Here is a 17,703-nt window from a genome sequence, read left to right as displayed (position 1 = left end):
TGGCTCACACCTGCAATCCCAGCACTTTGGGAGGCCAAGGCTGGAGGATCAAGAGTTTGGGACCAGCCTGTGAAACACAGTGAGACCCCATCTCCACAAAAAAATAAAGAACTTAGCCAAGCATGGTGATATGCACCTGTGGTCCCAGCTACTTGGCAAGCTGAGGTGGCAGGATCGCTTGAGCCCAGGAGTTCCAGGTTACAGTGAGCTATGATCGTGCTGCCACACTCCAGCCTGAGCAACAGAGCAAGACTCTGTCTAAAACAAACAAAAACAAACCAGAAAGATCAGCTGAGAGTTCTCCGAATTCTTCCCAGCAAATAACAATGAGTAGACCCTCAGCTGTACTGTAAATGTTTTACTTTTACAAGTCTGACTAATCCTTAGGCAGCACCGTAAAGGCATTATTATAATCATCTCTCTAATTAGAGTGTCTTTTTTTTTTTTTTTTAGTTGATAAGAAATCTCCCAATAGTAGAAGTGGTTTTGACGGCCATGGTAAGATTTCCCTCTGTGATTTGATCACAGCACATGGCGGGCTAGACTATCCATGCACCTGCGATGGTTAATTTCATGTATTAACTTGTCTGGGCTAAGGGCTGGCTACTCAGGTAGCTAGTAAAACATTATTTCTGGGTGTGTCTTTGAGGGTGTTTTCAGGAGTGATTAGCATTTGAATCAGTAGGTCTGATTAAAGAAGACCCATCCTCGGCCAGGTGCGGTGGCTCACGCCTGTAATCCCAGCAACCTGGGAGGCCGAGGTGGGCGGATCATGAGGTCAAGAGATTGAGACCATCCTGGCCAACATGGTGAAACCTCGTCTCTACTAAAAATACAAAAATTAGCCAGGTGTGGTGGCGCACGTGCCTGTAGTTCCAGCTACTTGGGAGGCTGAGGCAGGAGAATCACTTGATCCCGGGAGGTGGAGGTTGCAGTGAGCTGAGATGGCGCCACTGTACTCCAGCATGGTGATAGAGCGCGACTCCGTCTCAAAAAAGTAAAAAAAATAAAATAAAGGAGAAGAAGACCTGTTCTCACCAGTGTGGATGGGCATCATTCAATTCCTTGAGGGCCCAGATAGAGCAAACAGGTGGAGGAAGAGCAAACTTGGCACTTTCTGGGCAGAGGCATTCACCTTTGCTGGCCCTTGGACATTGGTGCTCTTTGGTTCTCAGGCCTTCTGACTCATACTGGGATTTGCATCACTGCTTTCCTGGGCCTCCATCTTGCAGATGGCCGACTGCAGATCTTCAGAACCTCCATAATCATGGGAGCCAATCTCTCACGATAAATCCTTTTCCCGCTGGGCACGGCAGCTCATGCCTTGTAATTCCGGCACTTTTGGGAGGCTGAGGTGGGAGGATCTCTTGAGCCAGGGAGTTCGAGGCTAGCCTGGGCAACATAGCAAGACCACCATCTCTACAAAAAAAAATAATAATAAAAATTTAGCCAGGCGTGGTGGTGCACGCCTGTAGTCCCAGCTACTAAGGGGGCTGAGGTGGGAGGATTGCTTGAGCCCAGGAGTTCAAGGCTGCAGCTGCTTTGAGCTGTGACTGCACCACTGCCCTCCAGCCTGGGCAACACAGTGAGTCCCTGTCTCTAAAAATAAACAAATAAATAAAAATACAAAGGAAATTTGGACACAGAAACAGATACACATAGAGGGAAGATGACACGAAAAGGCAGGGAGAAGATGGCCTTGTAAAGGTAGAGAATGGAAGAATCCAAGGATTGAAGAAATGATGCATCTATGGGCCAAGAAACACCCATGGCTGCCAGGAGCTGGGACAGAGGCCTGAAACAGATTCCTCCCAAGGGTCTTCAGGGGAATTGTGGCCCTGCTAACACCGTGATTTCAGAATTCAGGCCTGCAGAACCATGACAGAACAAACTTCTGTTGTCTTAAGCCAAAAATGAAACAAAAGCAGAAGAACACAGAATGAGAGTAAAGGAAGCAGGAAAGGAGTGGGCAGGAGGGAGGGAAGGAGACAGCAAAGTGTCATCAAGTAAGTTATGAAATAAAACTTGGTTGTAGCTGGGTGCAGTGGCTCACACCTGTAATCACAGTACTTTGGGAGGCTGAGGTGGGAGGATCACTTGAGGTCAAGAGTTTGAGACCAGCTTGGGCAACATAGCGAGACCCTGTCTCTATTAAAAACAGACAAACAAAAACACAAAAAACAAAACAAACAAACAAAACTTTAGGCTGGGTCCAGTGGCTCACGCCTATAATCCCAACACTTTGGGAGGCCAAGGTGGGGGAATCACTTGAGGTCAGGAGTTCAAGACCAGCCTGGCTAACATGGTGAAACCCCATCTCTACTAAAAATACAAACAATTAGCTGGGTGTGGTGGTGCACATCTGTAATCCCAGCTACCCAGGAGGCTGAGGCAGGAGAATCACTTGAACCCAGGTGGCAGAGGTTGCAGTGAGCCGAGATTGCGCCATCGCACTCCAGCCTGGGCGACAGAGTGAGACTCCACCTCAAGAAAAAAAAAAAAAAAAAAAAGGAAAATTAGTTGAGCATCGTGGCACGCACCCGTAGTCCCAGTTACTTGGGAGACTGAGGCGGGAGAATTGCTTGAGCCTAGGAGTTTGAGCTGTGATCATGCCAGTGATCGTGCTCTCCAGCCTGGGCAACAGAGTGAGACTCTGTCTCAAAAAAAAAAATAGGGAGCTGTTTCTCAGTAAAAGACAAACACACACCCAGGGGCAGCAGGCCTGGTCTCCGGGGGCTGTGAGGCCTTATCAGGGGAAAAGATTGCTTGGTGTTTTAGCTGGTTTAAAAATAGAGGCCAATAGAGGCCAAACTTCATATTTATAGGTTAATGAATAATGCAATATCAGTTATTGGTTAATGCAGAACAGCAACATCAGGTAAAAAAAAAAAAAAAGAGAGAGAGAAACAAAGAAATTGTGATTCAAGGTTATGTTTAAGGAGGAAAGAAAATGGGAGGTTTTTTTCTACCCTGCTCCTAGTAAATGTCTACTGAAAAAAAATCATTGGATCGGGTCTTTGCAGTTTCTAAAATAAAACAAGGGAGGGGCTGCAGGAAGGCGAGACCCCTTGCTTACCCACCCTGCTTCCTGCATGGAGCTCTCTGGGGTCCCCAGTGGAACTGGTCACGTTCCAACCTCCCCTCCTCAATGCACCCAGGCAGCCTTTTCTTGTGTGTTAAGTCGGTGAGAGGGGCCGGGGGAGTCTTTCTGCTCAGGCCTCTGCAAACCTCATCCTGCTTAGAAAAAGAGGTTTTGTTTGACTCCTTTTTGGGCCTCTGAGGCGCCAGGGGGAGTGATTAATAGAGAACCACCTCGAGATTTCAATAGAGCAGCAGCATCAGCTCCCACGGCCAGCCGGGCCTTTGTTCCGCAGAAAACGGCGATAAAGCCCCATGGACTGCCTGCTGCAATCCAGTCCTGTTCCGGCCCCGTTTCATCCCTGCCAGGCCAACCTCACGACCTAAGCCGGCCTGGGAAGCTCTGTCTGTCTGCACACGGGGCAGCACGAACAGCAGGGGCCTCCCTCCTTGGCAGAGTGCTTGGGGCTGGAGTGGGGGCCCAGAGGCCTTTGGTTTCTTTTGTGAAATTCTGCAGATGAGAGCAAGTGTGCAATGGCAGGGCCGTGATGCTTTGGCTTCCAGGAAAGGGGGACAGGAGACTCTGAGGCTGGGGTGGGAAAGAGAAGATGTGGGTTTGTGAGCGGGAAGATGGTTTTTGGTTAGCCTTGGCTGAGCTTTGAGCAGGCTCTGTGGGCCTCTTACTATCACAGCAGAAGCGAGGGGGAGCTCTGGAAGCGAGAGGAGGGTAACAAGGTACAGCAGAGTTAAAGAGGGAGGAAGGCAGCAGTCAGCAGGCTCCAGCCTGGAAACCATTGCTAGTGTGGATCTCATGCTGGCTCAGCGCTTCCTTGGCTTGCGTTTGTCCCGGAGGTTGGATGGCAGGAACGATCACGTTGTTTTGGTCGCATTAGAGTGAGGATCAAATGAGGGTGCTTCTCTTTCTCAGAGCCCAGGTGCCTTTCCTTCATCCATTTAACAATTGCTAGAGGCCAGGCACAATGGCTCATGCCTGTAATCCCACTGCTTCAGGAGGTTGAGGCGGGAGGATCACTTGAGGCCAGGAGTTCAAGACCAGCCTGGGCAACACAGGGAGAACCCCTATCTCTACAAAAAAAATTTTTTAAATGGCCGGGTATGGTGGCTCACGCCTGTAATCCCAGCGCTTCAGGAGAGTGAGGTGGGTGGATCACGAGGTCAAGAGATTGAGACCATCCTGGCCAACATGGTGAAACACTGTCTCTACTAAAAATACAAAAATTAGCTGGGCGTGATGATGCATGCCTGTAATCCCAGCTACTTGGGAGGCTGAGGCAGGAGAATTGCTTGAACCCAGGAGGCAGAGGTTGCAGTGAGCTGAGATCACACCACTGCACTCCAGCCTGGCGACAGAGTGAGACTCTGTCTCCCAAAATAAAATAAAATAACAAAATAAAATAAATAAAATAAAATAAAATGAAATAAAAATCCCAGCTTCTCAGGAGGCTGAGGCAGGAGAATTGCTTGAAACCAGGAGGCGGAGGTAGAGGTTTCAGAGAGCCAAGATTGCGCCATTGCACTCCAGCCTGGGCAACAAGAGCGAAACGCCATCTCAAAAATAAAAAAAGAAAAGAAAAAATTTTTTTAAATATAGCTGGGTGTGGTGATGTGCACCTGTAGTCTCAGCTACTTGGGAGGCTGAGGTTCAAGGATTGCTTGAACCCAGGAGGTTGAGGCTGTGGTGAACCATGATCACACCACTGCACTCCGCCTGGGCAGCAGAGTAAGACCCTGTCTCTAAAAAAATGAAAAGAAAAAGAAAATTGCTGAGTGCCTGTCTATGACGGTAGCATCCAATGCAAATTCAAAAGTCAGATGCTCAGCAGTACTTATGGAGCCTTTGCTCAGCTCCAAATATATCATTAGTTACAATATGCAGAGCAAGTAACATGGCTAACAGCAATTTCACACCAGCACATGAGTGTTTCATGACAAGTTATCAGAGGCAGTAGCATATAGCAGCTGGTGTGGAGGACTGCCTCAGTCAGCTTGGGCTGCTATAACAAAAATACCGATAACAAAAATACCATAGACTGGACAGCTTAACCATTAAAAAATTTTTTTGAGACACGGTCTCACTCTATCACCCAGGCTGGAGTGCAATGGCATGATCATAGCTCACTGCAACCTCCACCTCCCAGGCTCAAGCGATCCTCCCACCTCAGCCTCCTGAGTAGCTGGGACTATAGGCACATGCCACCACACCCAGCTAATTTTTTCTATTTTTCTTTTTGTAGAGAAGGTGGTCTCACTTCTTGCTCAGGCTGGTCTAGAACTCCTGGGCTCAAGTGATCTTCCCACCTTGGTCTCCCAAAGTGCTAGGAATCCAGTCAGGAGCTCATTTATTTCTCACAGTTCTGGAGTCTGGACAAGATCTGATGTCTACTGGGGCCCACTTCCTGGTTTGCAGACAGCTACTTTCTTGCTAGGTCCTCACATGGCAGAGAGGGGAGAGCAAGCTCTTTAGTGCTTTGTATTATCAGGGAACTAATACAATGACCTATTAGTGGGGGCACTAATGCCATCATGAGGGCCCCACTCTTGTGACCTATCTACCTCCCAAAGACTCCACCTCCTAACACCATGCCATTGGGGATTAGGGTTTCAATCTATTAATTTTGGGGGAACACAGCATTCAGTCTATGACTATTTTGGAAATAGTCTCTCTTTTTTTTTTTTTTGAGACAGAGTCTCTGTCGCCCAGGCTGGAATGCAGTGGTGCAATCTTGGCTCACTGCAACCTCTTCCTCCCTGGTTCAAGTCATCCTACCTCAGCCTCCCTAGTAGCTGGGACTGCTGGTGTGCACTACCACACCTGGCTAATTTTCATATGTTTTGTAGAGACAGGGTCTTACTTTGTTGCCCAGGCTGGTCTTCAACTCCTGAGTTCAAGCAGTCTTCCTGCCTCAGCCTCCCAAAGTGCTGGGATTATAGGCATGAGCCACTGCGCCCAGCCTAGAGTCTTTACAGAAGCAATTTAGGTAAAATAAGATCACCAGGGTGGGTCCTAACCCTATGTGACTGGTGTCCTTATAAGAAGAGGAGATTAGGGGGCCGGGAGCGGTGGTTCACGCCTGTAATCCCAGCACTTTGGGAGGCAGAGGTGGGCAGATCACGAGGTCAGGAGATCGAGACCATCCTGGCTAACACGGTGAAACCCCGTCTCTACTAAAAATACAAAACATTAGCCAGGTGTGGTGTCGGGTGCCTGTAGTCCCACCTACTCGGGAGGCTGAGGCAGCAGAATGGTATGAACCTGGGAGGTGGAGCTTGCAGTGAGCTGAGATGGCACCATTGCACTCCAGCCTACGCGACAGAGCGAGACTCTATCTCAAATAAACCAAAAACCAAAAAACAAAAAGCACAACAACAAAACCCAAAGAACAAAAAACACAGGGAGAAGACACTGTCTATAAGCCAAGGAGAGACGCCTCAGGAGGAACCAGCTCTGTTGACATCTCGAACTTGGACTCCAGCCTCCAGACTGTGAGTCAATACATTTCTGATGTTGAAGCTGCCCAGTCTGTGGTGTGTTTATAGGAGTGTGAGCTAATATGAATGGGGTTCATGATGGTAAGAAAGCAACTGCAGGCCAGGAGCAGTGGCTCATGCCTGTAATCTCAGCACTTTAGGAGGCCGAGGCAGGCAGATCATCTGAGGTCAGGAGTTCAAGACCAGCCTGGCCAACATGGCGAAACTCTGTCTCTACCAAAAATACAAAAATTAGCCGGGCGTGGTGGGGCACACCTGTAATCCCAGCTACTCAGGAGGCTGAGGCAGAATTACTTGAACCCAGGAGGCTGAGGTTGCAGTAGGCCCAGATCACACCACTGCACTCTAGCCTGGGTGACAGACGGAGACTCTGTCTCAAAAAATGAATAAATAAATGTCAGGCGCAGTGGCTCACACCTGTAATCCCAGGACTTTGGGAGGCCAAGGGGGGTGGATCATGAGCTCAGGAGTTTGAGACCAGCCTGACCAACATGGTGAAACCCTGTCTCTACTAAAGATACAAAAAATTAGCCGGGCGTGGTGGCACGTGCCTGTAACTGTAATCCCAGCTACTTGGGAGGCTGAGGCAGGAGAATCGCTTGGACTGGGAGGTGGAGGTTGCAGTGAGCCGAGCTCGCCCCATTGCACTCCAGCCCGTGCGACAGGGCAAGATTCCATCTCAAAAAAAAAAAAAAGGTAAAAAGAAAAAAGAAGCAACTGCAGCAGCCCACAAGGAGCCTCTATGGGGTTCTGCTGGGATCAAATGCCAGCTGCTGTGCCACTCTCACTCTCTCACTTTGCCCAACTCCAGGGGGACACCAAATCCAATGTCAATCATCCCTTATCCCGTTCCCACAGCGAAGAGCCCTGGTGGAAGGGATGCAAGTTTAGTTCATCAAGTACCAGAAAACCCAACTCAAAATGGTCCAAACAATGCTGAAATGTTTCTGTCCATATCACTGGGGTCTGGATGTCACTGGAGTTTTGAGGTAGGTCAACCTGGGGCTCCAGCTCCCTCCATGGATGGTGGGGTCTGCGCTGCTCTCCTGCAGAAGCAGGCTCTGCATTGCCCCAGGCTGTCCATAGCTCATCTTCTCCCATGGTGTTCAGACAGGGAAAGGCCATCTCTTCCCACAGATGCCTGTTGGAAGATAGGAACCCTTTTCTGGAATCTCTGTCCATAGGCCTCTGCAAATTGGATGCCTGATCCTCCTCAAATGGCCCAGGGCATGGTGGATATTGACTGACTTTGGCTCTTTTTTTTTTGAAGACAGTCTTGCTCTGTTGCACAGGCTGGAGTGCAGTGGCATGATCCAGGCTCACTGCAACCTCTGCCTCCTGGGTTCAGGCAAGTCTCGTGCCTCAGCCTCCCAAGTAGCTGGGATTACAGGTGCACGCCACCATGCCTGGCTAATTTTTGTATTATTAGTAGAGATGGGATTTCACCATGTTTGCCAGGCCGGTCTCAAACTCCTGTTCTCAAGCGATCTGCCCACCTCGGCCTCCCAAAATGCTGAGATTACAGGCATGAGCCACCACGCCAGGCCTGACTTTGATTCTTGAACCAAAGGGATGGGGACATCACATTTCTACAGGTGGACCTATAGAAATATCCAGGTCCACCAGGAGCTGGAGTCAGCCCCTGCCCCCAGTGGCCCCACAGTGGATGAAGGCTATAGTGAAAATGGTTGGCTCTCCAAAACGCGACAGCTATTCCGTGAGTCAGGTCCTACCATCATCTCATTTTAAAGATGAGTGGATAGAGGCTAGTGGAGACACAGAGGTAGTTAGAAAGTGCCAGAGGTGAGGTCAAAAGTCAGGCACGGGACTCCAGCTCCCAACTTCACAACCATTTCCGTCCCAAGGCCATGGAGAAGGAGTTGGAACAGTAAGCTCTTTAGGGGCAAACAAACCAACCAAAACCCACCACAGGTTTTTTTTTTTTTTTTTTTTTTTTTTTTTTTTTTTTTACCATTGTTAGACTGTCTGAGGGCATTCTTGCCAACATTCTGTACAGTTCTTCTCTACCCTTTTTAATGTTTTTGTCCCCTAATCTTTAAAAATTGGGAAATGGGCTGGGTGCCGTGGCTCACGCCTGTAATCCCAGTACTTTGGGAGGCTGAGGCAGGTGGACTGCTTGAGGTCAGGAGTTCAAGACCAGCCTGACCAACATAATGAAACCCTGTCTCCACTAAAAATACAAAAATTAGCCAGGTGTGGTGGCGGGTGCCTGTAATCCCAGCTACTCCGGAGGCTGAGGCAGGAGAATCACTTGAACCTGGGAGGCAGAGGTTGCAGTGAGCTGAGATCATGCCATTGCACTCCAGCCTGGGCGACAGAGCGAGACCCTGTCTCAAAAAAAAAAAAAAAAAAAAAAAAAAAAAAGGGAAATGTAACACGTAACACACATACAGAAAGGTGCATCCATATGTTGAATAATTATGTATTTGTTTGCTATTGCTGTGTAACAAATGACCACAAGTTTAGCAGCTTAAACCAACATCCATTTAGCACTACACGGTCTCCCTGGGGCAGGAGTCTGGGCACAGCTCAGCTGGGTCCTCTGCTCAGAGCCTCTCATGGCTGTAATCCAGGTTGAGTTGGGCTGCATTCTCATCTGGAGGCTCAACTGGGCAAGAATCCTCTCCCAAGGTCACTCAGCCTGTGGGCAGCATGCATTTCCTTGTGGCTGTATGACTGAGGGCCCCAGCTTCTTTCTGGCCATCTGCTGGAGGCCGCCCTCGGGTCCTGGAGGCAATTCAGAGTCCCCTGCCATGAGGTCCTTTCCAGGGGCTGTTCACGATATGGTGTTTGCTTCTGCAAGACCAGCAGGAGTGTCTCTGCTTCCAGTGGACCAAGATGCGGTCTCCTATAATGTCATGTGATCATGGTAGTGATGGGAATAGGAGCCCCTTGCCCTTTCCATATAACGTAACCAGATCTGAGGTATGACACCTGCCGTCTCCACCATCTTCCACTGGTTAAAAGCCCATCACAGGCCCTGCACACACTCAAGGGAGGGGGTGACACAGGGGTGTGGCTCCTTGGGGCATCACTTTCAGGTGTGTCTAAGTGTAACCCATGCTAAGAAATGGAACTCTGTCTACCATCCCCAAAGCCCATCTCCACCTACAGGTAAGACTAATGCTGAGTTGGAGCTGTTCATGAGAGCCGATTGTTAAACTTTCAGGATTTTGGTGAATTGGCTGTTAAACACAGTCATTAGTAAAAATTAAATTATATTAGGCCAGGGACAGTGGCCCACACTTGTAATTCCAGCACTTTGGGAGGCTGAGGTGGGTGGGTCACTTGAACTCAGGAGTTTGGGAGCAGCCTGGGTGACATGGCAAAACCCCGTTTCTACAAAAATACAAAAATTAGCCAGGCATAGTAGTGCATGCCTGTACTGCCAGCTACTAGGGAGGCTGAAGCAGGAGAACTGCTTAAACCCAGGAGGTGGACGTTGCAAAGAGCCGAGATCATGCCACTGCACTCCAGCCTGGATGACAGAGAGAGATTCCATGTCCAAAAAAAAAAAAAATTACATTAAACTTGCAGTGAAAAAAATTCTATTGAAAGGGTCTCACCAGGCACGGTGGCTCACGCCTATAATCCCAGCACTTTGGGAGGCCGAGGCGGGTGGATCACTTGAGGTCAGGAGTTCCAGACAAGCCTGGCCAACACAGTGAAACCCCATCTCTACGAAAAACACAAAAAATTAGCTGGGCGTGGTGGCGGGCCCCTGTAGTCCCAGCTACTCGGGAGGCTGAGGCAGGAGAATGGTGTCAACCCGGAAGGCGGAGCTTGCAATGAGCTGAGATTGCACCACTGCACTCCAGCCTGGGCAACAGAGTGAGACTCTGTCTCAAAAAAAAAAAAAAAAAAAAAAAAAAAAAAAAAAAAAAAAAAGAAAAGGTCTCAACACTTATCATGTCCTAATTATTTTACTGTAATCTGTGCTTTTGAGGTTACTCTACTCCATCGGTATACTGGAAATTATCTTCCCAACTCAAGTTCAGATACTCCGCATTGGTTCAGATACTCCACTTGGCAGCTTAGACCAACTATTGTGGAGATATTTACACTGTGAAAATCTGAAAATGCTGCAATTCAGGGCTTGAAAGCAAAATCTGGCTCTTGCTTGAGCTAAATTTTTTTTTTTTACATTGTAAAAGGGTGGTTAAAACAAAACAAAACAAAACAAAAGAGACTGCGCCAAAGACTGTACGTGTCTGGAAAAGTGGAAAATATTTACCATCTGACTCTGCAGAATCCGTTTGCCAACCCCTAGACATAAGAAAGTAATAGAGAAAATTAACCATGTGGTTACATTTCAAATTCTGTGATGTCTGCAGCGATTATATTGTGAATAGCACAAAATGTTGAGAAACTATTCACTCAGTAACAGAAAATCATGCTCCAATACAGCAGAGAAGTTGCTGACATCATTGATGAACAAATAAAGTTCAGATCTGTATGTGTTTTGCTTCATTTCTTACTTGTTAACGTTAAGTGAAAATATCAACACTCATGTCAAACATTACATTTATTTTACTTTCATTTTTTTGAGACAGGGTCTTACTGTTGCCTGGGATGGAGTGCAGTGGCGTGATCATGGCTCACTGCAGCCTCCAATTCCTGGGCTCAAGCAATCCTCCAGCCTCAGCCTCCCAAGTAGCTGAGACCACAGGTGCATGCTACCATGCCTTGCTAATGGTTTTATTTTTTGTAGAGACAGGATCTTGCTGTGTTGCCCAGGCTGGTCTCAAACTACTGGACTTGGCCGGGTGTGGTGGCTCATGCTCGTAATCCCAGCACTTTGGGAGGCCAAGGCGGGAGGATCACCTGAGGTCAGGAGTTTGAGACCAGCCTGACCAACATGGAGAAACTCTATCTCTACTAAAAATACAAAATTAGTTGGGCGTGGTGGCACATGCCCGTAATCCCAGCTACTCGGGAGGCTGAGGCAGGAGAATCGCTTGAATCCAGGAGGTGGAGGTTGCGGTGAGCCGAGATTGCATCTGCACTCCAGCCTGGGTAACAAGAGCGAAACTCCGTCTCCAAACAAACAAACAAAAAACAAAACAAAACAAAAAAACACGAACAACAACAAAAAAACTCCTGGGCTCAAGTGACCCTCCTGCCTTGGCTTCCCAAACAATCCCGCTGGGATTACAGGCGTGAGCCACCCCACCAGACCAAACATTACGTTTAAAAACAACAAATTCACAATCCCAGCACTTTGGGAGGCCGAGACGGGTGGATCACGAGGTCAGGAGATCGAGACCATCCTGGCTAACACGGTGAAACCCCGTCTCTACTAAAAAATACAAAAACAACAACAACAACAACAACAACAACAAATTCACTGGGAAAATGCTGGGTTGGGTAGCAACTCAACCTAGCAGATTACAATTCAGTTTCAAACACAGGTTGGCGCTGGATATGGGAGTTCAGCAATGCAGAGAAAGCATTCTCTGAGAATCACTGACTATGGAATTTACAAACAAAAAGAGTATTATGTGTTTTATCATTATTTGTAATTGATATGATACACACATTTCATACCAGTAACATTTATAATAAATGTGTGTGTATATATGCAGTCCTTCCCCAGTCAATTGTTAAACATGTACCATCAGCCTGACCATTACGATATGTATTTCCTGGCTTTCCTTTATTATGTAACCATGTGTAGAGTTTCCATTTATCTAAATAGAGATTACCCAGGCATCTCAGAGGCCGGAGCAGTATCCGGCACATAGTAAGTATTTACAATCATGCAGTAGGGCAACCATTCACGCCATATATGACAGTGGTCCTCTAAGATTATAATACCGTAAGACTATAATACTGTATCTTTACCTTACCTTTTTTACGTTTAGATACATACTTACCATTGTGTTACAATTGCTCATAGTATTCAGTACATTAACATGCTGTTAAAGGTTTGTAGCCTAGGACCAACAGGCTGTACCATACAGGTTTGTGTAATTACATGCTGTGATGTTCACACAAGGATGAAATTGCCTAACAATGCATTTCTCAGAAGGTATCCCCTTTCTCAAGCGATGCAAGACTGTATTTAAGATGGGCTGGAAGCGGTGGCTCAGACCTGTAATCCCAGCACTTTGGGAGGCTGAGGTGGGAGGACTGCTTGAGGCCAGGAGTTTGAGAACAGCCTGGGCAACACAGTGAGACTCCTGTTTCTACAAAAATAAAAAAATAAAATAATAGAGGATGTTGCTGAGCTAGGCATGGTGACTCATGCCTGTAATTCAGCACTTTGGGAGGCTAAGGTGGGAGGGTTACTTGAAGCCAGGGGTTCGAAACCAGCCTGGGCAACAAGGCAAAACCCTGTCTCTATAAAATATATTAATACAACAATTAGCTGGGAATGGAGGCTCGCGCCTGTAACCCTGGCTACTTGAGAGACTGAGGCAGGAGAATCGCTTGAGCCCGGGAGGCTGAGGCTGCAGTGAGCCATGATTGTGCCACTGCACTCGATCCTGGGCAACACAGTGAGACCCTGTCTCAAGAAAAAAAAAAGGTCTCTGGAGTAAATTGAGGAACACTAATTTTACAGAAACAACCGACAGTGGCAATGCAATTCTGAACCTTTGCTATAAAATGGCGGAAAAAGTCAGGAGGAAGTTTGCGTGTTTGGTATTTTCCCTGCCACTTGCTTTTTAATCTTCATACACCTTTCTCAAAACCTTTTAGAATAGGGTATGACACTTCTTTCTGTCTCTGTTTTTAAGCAACAACTGTAACAACTACCACTGACGGAGTGCTTAGGAAACGCCCAATAGAATTCATGTAGAATATCATCAACAGGCCGGGCACCATTACTCACTCCTGTAATCCCAGCACTTCAGGAGGCTGAGGCGGGAAGGATGGTTAGAGCCCAGGAGTTTGAGACCAGCCTGGGTAACATAGGGAGACCCCCTTTTCTCCAAAAAACAAAAAAATCTCATAAAATCTGTAAGAGTAGGCGACAGAGTAAAAAATCTGAAACAACACTCTTTTAACATTTTATAAATTTCCTCCCCATTCATTTATTTATTTATGCAGCCACTGACCCACGCACGGTCATCCCTGCTGGGGGCGGACACAACCCGCGCCCCCAGGTTCGAGGACACCCAATGTTTAGAAAACGGGCCCTGCGAATCCCACCGGCCCCACGTGGACTCTCGGAGGCTCCCCCCTCCCTTTGGAGCCTTGAAAAACCCGCACAAATCCGGCCTCCACCCGTCACTCGCGCACACGACACTGGGCAGGCGACCCCACCGCCCCGGAACATCCCTGCGCAGCCGTCGCGAACGGGCAACGGACCCCGCCGCGCCACCGGAAGGCGCCTCGCGACGAGTTGTGCGCACGCGCAATGTGCAACAAGGCGCCGCCAGTGGGCGCTGCGGCCCTGCTCGCGCTGTGGGGGAGGGGAGCCGCAGCGCCGGGGCTGGACCACGTGCGCACCACGTGGCGCCCCAGCAGCACCGGTCCGCGGTAGGGCGGTCCGGCCGGCCACGCCGCGCAGCCAGCAGTCCCCGAGGGTGGCGGGGCCGGTCTCCCGGCCGGCGACCCCGCGCCTGCTGACCTCTGACCTCCGACCCCACTCCCCTTAGGGTTACCCCTCGCCGGCAGCCGCGCGGTGTGTTTATAAACAGAGCTCCCGGCAGGCCCGAAAGCCCGGATCGGCGGATTCACGCCGCGGGAACGGAGCCTTCCGCGCGTGTGCGCCGCCCGCGCATGCGCCTTACGGCTGCGCCGCACTGCTCCTCCTGCGCTCGCGCAGTGGCGGCGCAGGGCGGGCTGCTAGCAGGGCCCGGGGCGGGGCCGGGCTCTGCGGCCGGGCAGGGAAGGGGCGCGGAGAGGCACACCCGGCCCGCCCCTGATCTGCTCCTCACCCTGGGGAGGGTTCACCTGCTGCGTGACCTCGCGCAGGCCGCCCACTGGCCTCTGAGCCAGTGGGGCCCCCGTGGGTGGTCGTGGAGGTACAGTGGTGACCTGGATGGAGGGCGGCACCGGGCCCCGCAGTGCCCCCTTGGGCAACTGCGCCCAGCAGCTAAGAGGCCCCCTGGAGACAAATCAGTTCCAGGGAGAGGAACACCTTGCAATATGATTTAGCCTTAAAAAGGGATGGAGTGCAGTTTATGTTTTGTATGTGTATATCTATATATCTCTATTTTTAAATTTTTACTTTTATTTTTCAAACAGGGTCTTGTTCTGTTGCCCAGGCTGGAGTACAATGGTGGCATTACAGCTCACTGCAGTTTCCACCTCCCGGACTCAGGCGATCCTCCCACATCAGCCTCCCAAATAGCTGAAACCACCACCACACCCAGCTAATTTTTTTTTTTTGAGATGGAGTCTCGCTCTGTTGCCCAGGCTGGAGTGCAGTGGTGCAATCTCGGCTCACTGCAACCTCTGCCTCATGGGTTCAAGCGATTCTCCTGCCTCAGCCTCCTGAGGAGCTAGGATTACAGGTGTGCACCACCACGCCCAGCTAATTTTTTTGTATTTTTAGTAGAGACGGGGTTTCACCATGTTGGCCAGGCTGAACTCGAACTCCTGACCTCAGGTGATCCACCCGCCTCGGCCTCCCAAAATGCTGGGATTACAGGCATAAGCCACCACCCCTGGCCATTTTTTTTTTCCTTTCTATTTTTGATAGAGATGGGGTCTTGTTATGTTGCCCAGGCTGGTCTTGAACACCTGGGCTTAGATCTTCTCACCTTAGCCTCCCGAAGTGTTGGGATTACAGATGTGAGCCACCTTGCCTGACCTATATTTTTAATTTAATTTTTTTAATTGTTAATTTTTATGGGTACATAGTAGGTGTATAGATTTATGGGACACATGAGATCTTTGTGTTATAGTCACACTAGGGTAAATAGGGTTTCCTTCACCCCCAGCATTCATCATTTCTGTGTGATAAACATTCCAATTGCACTCTCTTGGTTTTTCTAAAATGTGCAACAAATTAGTGCTGACTGTGGTCACCCTGCTGTGCTAGAAAATTCTAGATCTTATTTGTTGTATCTAACTATATTTTTGTACACAGTAATCATCCCCCTTTCCCAACTCCCCCCACTATCCTAATGTTTTGTATATTTTATCACAACTTTACTTTATTATTATTATTTTTTGAGACTCTGTTTCGCTCTGCTGCCCAGGCTGAAGTGCAATGGCCCGATCTCAGCTCACTGCAATCTCTGCCCCCTGGGTTCAAGCGATTCTTATGTCTCACCGTCCTGAGGAGCTGGATTAGAGGCCATGCAAGGCTAATTTTTGTATTTTTAGTAGAGACGGGGTTTTGCCATGTTGGCCAGGCCGTTCTCAAACTCCTGACTTCAGGTGATCCACCTGCTTTGGCCTCCCAAAGTGCTGGGATTGCAGTCGTGATCACAGTTTTAAAAAGGAAGGAGACTCTGACACCTATTTCAACATGGACGAACCTTGAGGACATGGTGCTGAGTGAAATCAGCCAGACACAGAAGGACAGGCCATGCATGATTCTGCTTATATGGGGTTCCTAGAGCCATCAGATTCATAGGTGCAGAAAGTAGAATGGTGGTTCCCAGAGGCTGGGGGCCAAAGGAGGGTGTGTGAGTGTTTGATGGGGACAGAGTTTGAGTTTGGGAAGATGAAAGAATTCTGGAGATGGGTGGTGGTGATCACACGATAGTGTGGATGTGCCTAATGCCCCTGAACTGCACGCTTGAAAATGGTTAAGCTTGGCGGGGCGTGGTGGCTCACGCCTGTCATCCCAGCACTTTGGGAGGCCGAGGGGGGCAGATCACCTGAGGTCAGGAGTTGGAGACCAACCTGGGGAACGTGATGAAACCTCGTCTCTACTAAAAATGCAAAAATTAGCTGGGCGTGGTGGCGGGCACCTGTAATCTCAGCTACTTGGGGGACTGAGGCAGGAGAATCACTTGAACCCTGGAGGCAAAGTTTGCAGTGAGCCGAGATTGCGCCACTGGACTCCAGCCTGGGCGACAAAGCGAGACTCCATTTCCAAAAAAAAAAAAAAAAAAAAAAGGTTAAGCTTTTAAATTCTATGCTAAGCCTATTTTAACCACTTGCAGTGCAGATCAGATCACATTGTGTCTGTCCCGTGACCATGTCCTCTCTGTGATCCAAGAGGCTCAGCCCTGCTCCCTGATGGGTCTCGCCCCTGCCTGTGTCATCATCTTGAACCCCTCCGGCCCCACCTGGCTGCCTTTCTGACCTCAAACACCCAGCCTCAGGGCTGCTCTGATGATCTCTCTGGTGGAAATGCTTCTTCTTATCTTCTCATGAGCATGTCCCCCTGGTGTATTTGTTCATTTCATACAGATGCATCCCTTGAACTGGGGAATTAGCTCAAATGGTAGAGCCCTCGTTTAGCATAAACAGGCATCCTTGCTTTGTAGATGTCAAGCATTATAAAAGGAGCAGGGGAGACGCAAGGGAGGAAAACAGGTAAGGACTTCCCTCTGGTGGACTTCACATTCCTACAGAGGATGTGGTCAGTAAACACAAACAAAACCATCAGGTGGTTGGCGGTGAGCGTTGGTGGTTAGGAAAATACAGTGATCTGGATCAGATGATCCTGAAGAATTCTCTGGAGGTGGCCCTTTGACCCCGAGGCCTCTTTGACAAGGAGATAGCAATGGGAAGATTGGGAGGGAGCAAAAGGGACTTTCCAGCGACAGAGAAAAGCAAGTGCAAAAAGCCCTGAGGCCAGGACTATTTTGGTGGAACAGAAAGACCAGACCAGGTAGTGGGAGCATGTGAGTGAGGGGGAGTTTTCTGTTTTTCGTTTTTGAGACAGAGCCTCACTGTGTTGCCAGGCTGGAGTGCAGTGGCATGATCTCGGCTCACTGCAACCTCCGCCTCCCAGGTTCAAGCAATTCTCCTGACTCAGCCTCCCGAGTAGCTGGGACTATAGGCGCATGTCACCACGTCCCGCTAATTTTTTGTATTTTTAGTAGAGAGGGGGTTTCATCATGTTAGCCAGGCTGGTCTCCATCTCCTGACCTCGTGATCTGCCTGCCTTGGCCTCCCAAAGTGCTGGGATTATAGGCGTGAGCCACTGTGCCCGGCAAAGGGGGAGTTTTAAGGTAAAGA

This window comes from Macaca thibetana, chromosome 3 (genome assembly GCF_024542745.1).
Source record: "Macaca thibetana thibetana isolate TM-01 chromosome 3, ASM2454274v1, whole genome shotgun sequence".
In the NCBI taxonomy this organism is placed as follows: Eukaryota; Metazoa; Chordata; class Mammalia; order Primates; family Cercopithecidae; genus Macaca; species Macaca thibetana.
Note: the sequence above shows the minus strand (reverse complement) of the source record.